At 39.6% G+C, this 11,463-nt stretch overlaps 1 protein-coding gene across 6 annotated transcripts in view; it reads left to right on the top strand.

Annotated features, from left to right (window-relative positions):
• Positions 1 to 440: 440 nt before the first annotated feature.
• The window catches only part of ddr2a (discoidin domain receptor tyrosine kinase 2a), a 31,047-nt gene continuing 20,024 nt past the window's right edge, over positions 441 to 11,463 (top strand). For 3 of the 6 annotated variants that reach the window (XM_051077292.1, XM_051077291.1, XM_051077290.1), the window contains exon 1: positions 441 to 618. The gene's annotated coding sequence lies outside the window, so the exon portion shown is untranslated. The remainder of the gene's footprint in view (positions 619 to 11,463) is intronic. The other 3 variants (XM_018670342.2, XM_018670343.2, XM_018670340.2) reach the window with 1 other exon arrangement.

Raw genomic sequence — 11,463 nt, 5'->3', positions numbered from 1 at the left:
ACTTGTAGCACAATCAGAGATCAGGATTTTATTTTATGATCAAACTCAACAGGTATTAAGTATGGTTGTTATATGAGAGTCATGCATTTAAAACGTTTTAAACTTGAAATACAAGCTTGATGTGGAGCCTTCTGAGACAGTAGCAACAAACACATCCTATAAACCTGACAGAGAAATGACTTCAGAGAATAGCAACACAAACATTGCCTTGAATTATAGTTGCTTCAGCCTCTAGCTGTCAAAAGAAAGGCTCTTTTCAGGAGGAATAAAGCTTTCTGATTGAGCGTTGGATTCAGCCTTAATTGAAACCTTATGTGTGGCATGTGGAATTCTGGGACTTTGGCATGCTCCCAAGAATCCACAGAATGTGAAGTTTTTTTCCTGCCTCCCTCTCTCTCTCTCTCTTTCTCCTCTCCCTCTCTTTTTTTTTTCCTATGTGCAGGGGTGTCTTACATCAGCCCAGTGAGTCCTGGTGGAGGCGACTGACGGACAGGGAGTTAGCTAGCGAGCAAGAGAGAGAAGGGCTCGGGTTGTGACATCCAGCCGTCTGACTCTCACTGGAATTATCTAAAACTATCTCTGAACAAATGGTCTGAAAGGAAAAAAAACATCTTAGAAGTGAGTCAACCTATTCTTTTACACTTTTCACCTTTAATATTTTTCTTTTTCTCTTTGTTTGGACTGTAAAGGTTGGGAATTCTAACTGTGGTCAGCTTTATTGATAACCTACTGTATGTGAGTGCCATAAGGTTTCCTTCCAAGAATTCCACTGTGATAGTCCTACTTGCATGTTTGAACTCCATGTACCTTTTGTGTGAAGTGGCTGCTGTTTGCATGGCAGACGAGGAGTGTGGACAGTGGAGCAGAGCAGAGCGATGGCAGTGCCAGATTCAAACTCCTCTCTGCTCTGCTGCTGCAGATCCAGCTGTTTCTAACAGAGGCTATCACACACTGTTTTACTTTGCTGTGGTTGGCCTAAACTGTGATTAAGCCTCATTCCTTCATCTAAACACCTTTCCACTTTAATTAAACATCAGGCGATGTGAAGAGAAGAATAGAAATGGTGGACGTCTCTCTTTCTAAAAGTCATCAGAAGTCGAGAGGAAGCAGATGTCTTCAACTTTTATTCGGAACACGCATAAAATTCGGTGTCCTCAGTTGTGTTGGAGCTGCAATAACTTCAGTGTAATTTGGTCTGTCTGGACAGTGTTTACTGCATCATACAAATGACTCTACTGCACAGAATGGCACCAGCTATCCTTTTTACGAGTGATAAAAGTAGTATAACTAATATAAAAATTATGGGACTCTTATTTCACTGCCTTGCATCAAGCTCACACACATTTTTGTTTGCTTTATTGTGGCAGGGAAGTTAGAAGAATGTTTTGGAAAAGTTAAACAACTGACTCATTTATGGTTGCTTAGACTCTCTCTGAGTTCACTGTGGTCAGCTGATGAAATGCCGAATATTCAGCTTTAAAAAAGATTATCCATCCCTCGACTGCACATCCTGCTTTTGTGTCATGGTGGCGGTGTGTATGTTCTTCAGTGTTATGTAGGTGTTACGTAGATGGTATGTAGGTATCCTGCTGTGGTATGTGGGCGACAGATGTCCACACAGAGGCCTCTTTTCTACCACACTGAAGTTATTTGGTAGGTTAACCACACAGAGAAGTTATCTGAAGAGTCAAGAATAAGCATGAGCTCACGGCTCTGACATGTGAAGGAGCAACTCGATGACCTGATCAATGGAGTAATTGTTCTGGAGAGGTCAAGGTGATCCTGAGGTGATTCTTGGTGACTGTGTGTGTGTGTTGCTGGGCAGATTTTAGATCTGTACACACAACTGTTCTTTTTTGTATAAGAAGAGAAGAGTATAGAAGAGAAGAATATGGCCTTATGGCAAATAATAGCCTTAAAGGCCTTCATAACATGAGAACTGAAATAATGATGTTGCTATTTCCTGTCTCTCAAATGGGAAGATTTATTTCTAGCTTCTGTTTTACGCTGCTATAACTGAACACTTATGGATTTTTTGACTTTGATAATTTGCACTGAGGAGTATAAATTATTTACATGTGTTACAGACAGAAATGCAATTGTGCAAGTGCTTGCTGCATACAAACTGCTCTGTAGTTTACATAATCTCATATTTATATATTTTCTTCATCTACAATATGTCAAATGTTTTGACTGTCAAAAACAATCATAAACATCTGAGCTTTGTGTAATTTCTTTATTCTCATATTCACAGTACAGAAAGAAATTCAGGTAGAAGGACTCATTTCTGACACTACTAGTATTAGTAAAGCAGAGTGCAGCATAGGTACCTGACAGTTTGTGATTTAAGTGAGGAGTGTAACATGTTTTTTCCTACTTAGAGAAACTCTCTTTCTTCCTCTTTCTCTGTGATCCATCTTCCTCTCTCCACTAAAGTTCACTTTCTCTGTCTGGTGCCAAATTCTGGAGATCAAAAAAAAAAAAACAAAAAAAAAACCAAAAAACATAATGGTAGTATGAGTAGACAAATCAAGCTGCAGAAAAACAAAGTGACATTACAAAACTTGACCACAACTGAAGTCCTGGAACACTCTGATCACCACAGACTGACGATTAATGACAGTGTAAGATTATCAGGGTGTGGATTTTCCTTTTAAGTTCTCTTTGTTGTGTGCTTGCTAAGCTGGTAAATAGGAACTTTATCAGGGTAAATAAGTTCTTTGTCAAAGCAGAATGGAGAAGCCTTTGCTTATGGCAGGGAAATATATGAAATGCCTGTGGTGGATGTCAGGGGGGAGTGGATAATGTACTCATATTCAGAGTTTTTTATTTGTTCAGACAGTTGGAAAATAGAGGGGGAGGGAACGTTCATTGGGGATTTGATCTGAGGCCATCACTCCATTATCTGGGTGTAATTTGATTTAATTTATATATAGACTAACACACACACACAAACAGAGACAGAATGAGGAAGAGTATAGATGGAACCGCATTAGGACTGTGTTATCACTGCCTCTTTCTAACATGTCATTTCAATTAGCGGCCCTTCCCTTCAGAGTTTGGAGGCTGACTGACATCCTCGCATACAGACCCTAATCACACGCCACAGCAAAGGCTGTAATTTCAACCCCACATTCAAAACAGTGCAGTGGAGGCACTCGGTGCTTACTTAGCTTAGCTGTAACTCGACGCTGACGATGTTTGATTGGAAGTGTTTTCAAATCAATGCTTCTGGCAGGAGAAAACCAGCTGTGTGCTCTCTCCAGCTGAGGTGCATGCTGTAATTAGGTATAAATAGCTGCATTTCAGGGAACATCATCCCTAAAATACTGCACTGTTGACTTTGCATCCCACACATGCTTGAACTTCGACCTTGCTCAAACCAGCACCTCACTCATCACCTACTGTTTGAGGGGAATTAGGTTACATGTAACCTCGAAGAGGTACTGCATCTGTTCCTCTTATTTCTGAGTTTGAATTACTTGTTTGTCTCCGACCTGAGGTCCACGTCCAAAACTGGAGGTGATTTAGTTCTAGTTACAGGAAATATGATATAAATGTGAGTGTGTCTGTGATATAATATATGTGAAATAATTAATGAAGTGAATATTAGGTTGCTTCTTTGATCCAGATTACAGAGAAAGGCTGCTGGAGCAGGCAGATGGTCAGAGGTCTTATCCTGAACATCACCAAAGATCACCACACCAAGTAATTACAAAGGAGCAAAAAAAAAAAAAAAAAAAAAAAAAAAGTTACACACACACACACACACGCACGCATGCGCACACACACACGCGGGGTAGTCAGTGCCTAAATCCACCTCTCTGATTGTACATGTGGCCTTGGTGTTTTTCCTCAGTCATTCCTCATTCTTCCTCCCCTGTTTACATGTGGCAGCCTGTGTCTGTTTGTCTGATGCTCATTATCTGTCTCTCCACCTCGCTGTCTCTTGGTTCCCCCTGTCGGTCCTAATTGCAGGCTGTCAGGGAAGATCTGAGGTAATATTTCAACATCAAAAGGACCTCATGACACGCTGCAGGCTGCCACTGGGTACACATGACAGTCTGGGCAATGAATGAGTTGTCACTGCTGACGTATCATGCTGTATGGACAACACTGGGCTTTTTATAAAGCTTTTACTTTCTGCTTTGTTGTTTCAAATAGTTTCATCTGAATGTTTAGGTAGTTACTCTGTAGATTTTACATAAAAACATATGACCAGTTTATAAAATAAACATTTTTCTAGATGAAACCAGTGGTTTAACTTTTTGACCCATGACTCTTCATTAAGAAAAAGCAGTTTTTCGTCAGGGCCTTTTGTCACATTGAAGATTTTTCTTCTTACCTCTCCATTTAATCATTTCACGACCTCTAAGATTTATCTTGTGACCCCCTTAGAGGGGCCCGTACAGTATACTGTATAATGTGTTAAAACTAGCTCCACCTCAACAAGTTATAAAATATAGTAAAATATGTTGATGGATCAGTATTAGTGATCTAGTAATGTCATCCACAATATGATAACATATCAGTTACTTTTATTTTTGATACTTTAAGTACATTTAGCCAGTAAAACTTTTTTTTAAAATTTGTGATGGAGTAAGTGTTTTACTGAAATAGAAGATCTGAGTGCTTCTTCCACCACTGTATCAGTGATGCTTATGTGAAAATTAATTCATTATTACAGTGTGATATTTTCCTCAGCAGAGGACATTACATACGTTACGTACATTATGATATGATGAAATTTAAGTCAGTATGTACTTTATTAAAGAACTCAGATGCCCTTTTTCTGTTGAAACTTAAGAAAGCACTTTCTTGTTGAAGTTGATTTCAGAAATGCTCCTGATTTAAACAGTGTGCTGGGGATGGACCTCTGCTTTAACAGAGGAAATGGGAAAAAAAAGGAGCTTCTTGGCATGGGTTGCTGTTTTTCCAATCTGACAGTGTAGCTGTAAAGTTCAGAGCCTGGATATTCAATCAAAATGGATTTCCAGTCAAGGATTTTAGGCTACTCTCCTTACATAACAAACACAGGCCTTGTCACTGCACGATATTCACAATGAACAGTCTTTGTTGAAATGTTGTTAGCAGGTATATTAAATACAGCACTGAATCTGTCTGTGAGTGTTTACAGATGAACTAACTGGGCCTAGAGCCTCTCCTGCAGTTTCTCGTTTTCTTTCTTTCCCTTGTGGCCTCTAAACGTCAGCTGGCAACCTTTACGAGCACCTGCACACTGGCTCCAACAGTTCGTGTCCTCTGGCAACTAAAGGTCCCTAGTGGCACCATCAGTGAGGTGCTGCAGCAGGTGTGTGTCCTGCTCAAGCTTTTTCTAACCTAGATGAAAACAGTTTCAGTAGCTCCCCCTTTGCTTTATTACACAGTATATGGGGAGGAGAAAGTCATCGCCCTACAGAGAGAGTATCCTTTAGGACTCACTCTCATGCCCTCACATCAGCATGCATAAAGGAGGAATCCAGACTGGCTCCTGCAGTGCAGCTCTGTAGCTGAGTGTGACCTCTGACCTCCTTGTAAAAAGGAAAATTTTCTATACAGCAGGACAGAGAGAGAGAGAGAGAGAGAAACATGTGACAAAATTCACCAGATTTAAAGCCACTGATGTGTACAGTATGTCAGCTTGTGAAGCAACACAGGACCTCAGCTTTGTAGCTTTTGGTTTCATATTACTATAAAAGCATTGCTTACGAAGCAGAGTCTTGTTTTTACCCACTCTATCATAGAGCAACAGTCAAATCTGCCTTGTATGTCATTACATGTGGATATGTGGTGTGAGATATCCTATAATTAACTTCTCCCCAGGTGTCATATCTTTCCCAGACAATAGAGGATTGTTTTCTCTTCCAGTCAAGAAAATTTAATTACGCGTGTGTGCGTGTGTGTGTGTGTGTGTGTGTGTGTGTGTGTGTGTGTGTAGGCCTCAATCTCAGATTTTACTGCTGTGTGTTTACATGGCTCCACCTGGGTCTGATTGGGAAATGTGATTCGGATTTCATGCCTTCCCATAAAAATAAAATATCTGTGATGCTATGTTACAGCCTTAAGGGAGAAACAAGAGGATATAATAGAAAGCATATGTGGATGGTTATGGTGCATAGCATATGGGCACACTGTATAGTAATCAGGCCTGGCACCAACAGTGCACATAAACACACACACACCCTTATATATACTGTATATGTGGTTTAAAGCTATAAGGCCTAGGCATGATTTCTGGGTTGAGGTAGTGGAGATGAACCTGAGTAACATGTGATCTGCCTTGTTTTTAGTGGCTCATACTCCCAGCGTGGTTTCCACTATTTACTGTTTATATTACAGGGACAACAGGTTTTTTTTTCCCCTTTAGTGGACAGTTGACATTAGAGAGGCAGACAATGAATGATACAAGGACATGCAACAATCCAACAAAGTCCCCCAGCTGGAACTGAACCAGGTACATTTTGATTCCATGGGACGGGTCACAGACCACTGGATGCCTCTTTATTGCACCAGAGAGAGCTAAAATAAATTTTCATCTGTGGTCCCTGAGACATTCACTTATACCGTTATTGCCTTATGTAAGGAACTGTGAAGTAATTAAAACTGGCTGATGAGTTACTTTTGAAATTGTAAACTTGTGAAACATAATTTAATATATTCTTGTGGTGAATCTTTAATGATCCTCTTGAACCAGTATGAGTGTCACATTTTGGCCTTGAGTGTAATAACTTACTTAATAACTTTTGGATGGAAGATTTGTACAGATAATCATGTTCAGATGCTGCGTAATAACTTTGATGATCCTCTGTCTTTTCATCTTGTGTTATGTCATTATTTCAGCCTGGCCATTGTTTTGGTTTGTGACCAAATTACCTGCAAAACTAATGTCATTCCCATCAGCCTCAGTTGTGTTTAGTGCTAATTAGCTAATTTTAGCATGCTAACACACCAAACTGAAATGGTGCACATGGTGAACAATTTACCTGCTAACATCAGCGCGCTAACCTCATCACTGGGAGCATGTTAGCATGCTGACATTAGTATTTAGCTCACAGTTAAACTGGCTTTCAAGCTGCAGTTACAACTGCAATGATGGAAATCTGGAAAAACTGATTAGAATTTACATTCATTAAGATCACAAGGTAAAAATATGAATTCAACATCCAACATTTTTAGATAATATGTTTAACATAATGTGTTAAACTTGCAAATTAACATGTCATGTTGTTTATCTAAATATCTCTATGTGAAGGCATTGTGATCACATGTCACATTTTGATCAACACAAAGTCATACAGTTCAACAAAGATTATGACCTGTGTTTGAGATGTGTAATTATGAAAGAAGACATGTAATTTCACAAACTCCTCCTTTAACGGCAGCAGGTCCAGTGCAGTTTTTTGGTGGTTGGATGGTGAAATGTTCAGTTGTTCTTGACCCTCTGAACCTCTTCTGGTTCCTTCCTCTTCCCCAAACCCAAATGTTGACGCTGCTGTGTGTGTTTGTGTGTATGTGTGTGTGTGTGTGTGTGTGAGAGAGAGAGAGACAGAGGCAGGGAACAGAGCCAAGTAAACCTGTGTGTTGACTTTACAGGCTTTTCCCAGGGAGCAGGACCTGGTGGTACACCAATGTTACTCTGCGTACTGGGCCCGACCTTCCCGAGAAATTCAGATTATTTATACAAACAAGAAAGTCTGAGAATCAAACAAAATAAAACTACTATCCTGTTTCCAATGTGAGAGTTCTGCAGGAGGACACGGCAGTGAGCTCTACTGAATGCACGAGTGAGTTTTCAAGTTTCAAGGGACATAAGACAAGTAATCATAGAGGTGGATGTTGGTGTGTGAGGTCTTGATATTTGTTAAAGTGGCTAAAATAGTTGGTTATGATTTTTTCAATGAAACTAATGAAATGAGATGAAATTAACTCGTCTTTTTTGATTAGAAAATGTATGTACAGTGTGTGTGTGTGTGTTTCTTGGTTGAGCTCACTGAGCTTGTGGGTTTCTGGGGGGAGTATCTGTCCTCCGGACAGGACCCCCCCCCCTCCGAAAATTCAAGTCAATAGTCGTCCTATTCAGAAATGTTCTGCTCCAAGTTGATACAATAAAAACTGCCCATTAACATTTGGTGTTAATAGTAAGCTGTTTGAGCTCAAACAGAGGACCAGTCAGAGTGATTAATGTTTGCTCTGTCTGTATGGTGCTGTGGCTGAGCGCTCTAGCTAGACATCCAATATCTATGAATGTATCCGGACACAGATTATTAGTCTAAGTGAGTCACTGACATGTACATTAACCACATATGGTTTTGTTTTATATGTGATCTACCAGGAGAAAGTACCAGTGCTGTAAATGGCTGTCATACTAAAACATACTGGTTGTTATGAAAAGATTTTGAGATATAAAAAAGGTCTAACTGTTGCTGATTTATGTAAGTCTGCTCAAACAGATTTCACCATTTATTTTGCCTCTAAGTTATTACATGTATGTTCAGAAATGTACACATACATATACAAACCCTACACACAAAATTCAAATGGAACACATTTTACTTTAATTATTTAAAAACAGGAATACTGAAGGGATTAACTGAGCCTGTGGTGAGGCCCCTGGTGGTAAATGTTTCCTGGGCACAGGTAATGTGTGTGTACAGTTAACACCTGAATCTGGGAGACTAAATGGTACATAATGTGAAAGTTCAGAAATATTATTTAGGGACTTTGGCCATTAGGTGCACAGGAACATGGATTCCTGTTATAATGTCTTTACAGTTCAAAATGATACAGAAAATAGCAGGACAGTACTTCTTCTTTTTTTAAAAAAATGTTGTCTGTGTGAGTGTTTGACACATAACTATGACTGTCAGCGTTCAGATTGAGCCTTGAATATTAGAGTTAGCAGCATTGTTTTCCATCTCAAAGAAGACACAGAAATGTGCTAAAGAAATCCTTCTCAATGGATTATATGTTTAAATAAAAAATAATACTTGATATTGACTTTGGTTTGGACACTAACCCTATAAAATCGAAGTGAGAGACTGAGCACATGGGTGTCCTCACCACACTGACGGCTAAAAATATTTCACTGAGGGACGGAGGAGTCCTCTGGAGTAGGAATATATGAGGCCAGTTTTCCTTTATGAGTTATTGCCCAGACATTTATAACTTATAGTCTGGAGGTAGTGCATGGTGACGGTGGAACCTGAGGATGAAACTCAACCAGCGTTCTCTGACGTCTCTGTCATGCTCTGTATTTATAAACTGGTGAAGTAACGTTCTTTTCCTTTTACTCTCTCACTCTCATTCTTTTCCGTGACCTTGTGTCTTCTCACTTTGTTCGCAGCCTGCAACACTTTGATTTATATTTGATGAGAAAATTTCCCCCCAAATGTTGACGCTGCTGTTTGTGTTTGTGTTTGTGTGTATGTGAGAGAGAGAGACAGAGGCAGGGAGCAGAGCCAAGTAAACCTGTGTGTTGACGCTTGGAGAGTGAAAAAGTGTCAAACATGCTTCTGTATATCAAGGGGCCTTGTTTTGATTACTTTATACATTTTCAGCTCAGGTTTATTTTTGGTTCACATTCTGAGCTCTTTTAAAAGTGTCAGTGGACCTGACTTTGGTTTATTTTCATAAATGTGACCCAGGATTGTGCTGCGTTGCAGTATGAATGATATTTTAGTTTTGATTCTTTCTTGTCAGACTGAATTTAGAACTTTACAGACCACAGCCTCTGTGAGGCTGTACTTAGGTACTTTGAGCTAAATGCTAATGTCAAATCCCAATGCTAACATGCTGATGATAAGCAGGTATCATGTTTACCATCTTAGCTTAGCATGTTAGTATTTCAACATTTGTTAATAAGAACTTAGGACCTAAGAGAGGACTGACCAACATGTCATCCCCTAAACCATACCACTAGTATTAATAATACAATATATACACACAGTATCAACTGTATATAATTCAGTAGTAGTATATTGAAGTCGATATATTGTAGTTTTAACCAGTGTTATTAGCAAGATTTCATTACTATGACTCTCCAACAATACTTTTTGATGTAAGTTGCACATACACCAGCCAGTCTGGTTTCAGAGTTGTGACTGATCAGTGTATTACTCCCCCTTCAAAACACACCACTGTGGCACATCCCTCTTGACCTCCTCTTTCTCCTCTTTTCCTCCTGTGACACTCATCACACCTGTTCACACTGGACTGCCAGCACTTTTTCATCAGTTAACAGAGCCTGAGCTCAACACCTCTCAAAAGGTAGGTGGACCCAGATTACCTGGTCACCATGGTAACAGAGGAGAGCAGACTTTACCTCAGACCAGTGATATCCAAACAAAACTGTGCCTGTTAACTGGCAGTAAATTGTCAGACAAACGGTAACTGGGTGCCTGGTGATATTTTTCCAGAAGTTCTTGTCAATTAAAGGAGAATTAAAAAAAAAAAAAAGTTCACTTGCCCCTTGTATACACTTAGTATACAGGTCAGTTCGCTGAATAACAAGGGTCCAGACAAACCTCCTGTCTATCTCTCTGATGTACAGGTGGGGAAGCCTGTGTGACCTAGATTTCCACTCTTTTTCCTGCTCCATCTCTCATGAGCCATGAGAATAAATTCATGACTGAAAGGTTTGTGCAGCTGGTCCTCGTTGTGGGCCTCCATCTCCATTCCCCCATCTCTTTTTTACTCATACAACATCCATTGTTCAAACAAAAAAGTTGCACCTCTCTGTATGAAAGTATAGTGCATTATGAAATTATACATCTGATGATCTTTATGTGGAAAAAGTGAAATTTATACACATTAATTTTAAAGTTTTAAGTTTAAACCTTCAGATGATTTGAAAAATCTTTTATATGCTTATTACTTGATTTTTCTACAGTTTTTTCCCCTTAAAGTCTTTGAAAGTGAAAAGGAAAAAGTCCTGGGATAGATAATTTTTGAAACTGAGATAGGACATGAATAAGTTTTTCCTGTATTCCTGTAAGATGAGAGCGAAGAAAAATTTCCAGGACTGTGAACCTGTGCCTGTAACTGCAGCGCTGTTGACTGATCTGATGTTGCTAAAGCAGAAGCCAGTTGTGGAACGACAGCTGTTCACTTCATACAGGTATTGAGAACACAGTTGCAACCAGAGGAGGCAACATCGACACAACTGATACACAGGAAATATGTTTCCACATTTTAGAAATCACTTAACCATGACCATCTAGACAGTTTCTGGTGTTGGACATACTGTATGCTGTGAGAAATATGAAATACTGGTGGGATGCTTCAACATCCTAGACTTAAGGCTTGACTGTAACATAGACTCTCAATCTCATTTTCTCTGTGTCCATTCTCCTCCTTAGTGTTTGTCATCTTGGTAAGATTTTCCAACAGGCAGCTGCTGTTGATGGACTGACAGTCAAAACTCAGATGTCTGAGCTTTTTTCCACTATTTGAATGCACCACACG

This window comes from Lates calcarifer, linkage group LG17 (genome assembly GCF_001640805.2).
Source record: "Lates calcarifer isolate ASB-BC8 linkage group LG17, TLL_Latcal_v3, whole genome shotgun sequence".
Classification (NCBI taxonomy): domain Eukaryota; kingdom Metazoa; phylum Chordata; class Actinopteri; family Centropomidae; genus Lates; species Lates calcarifer.
This window is presented reverse-complemented; position numbering and strand designations above follow the sequence as displayed.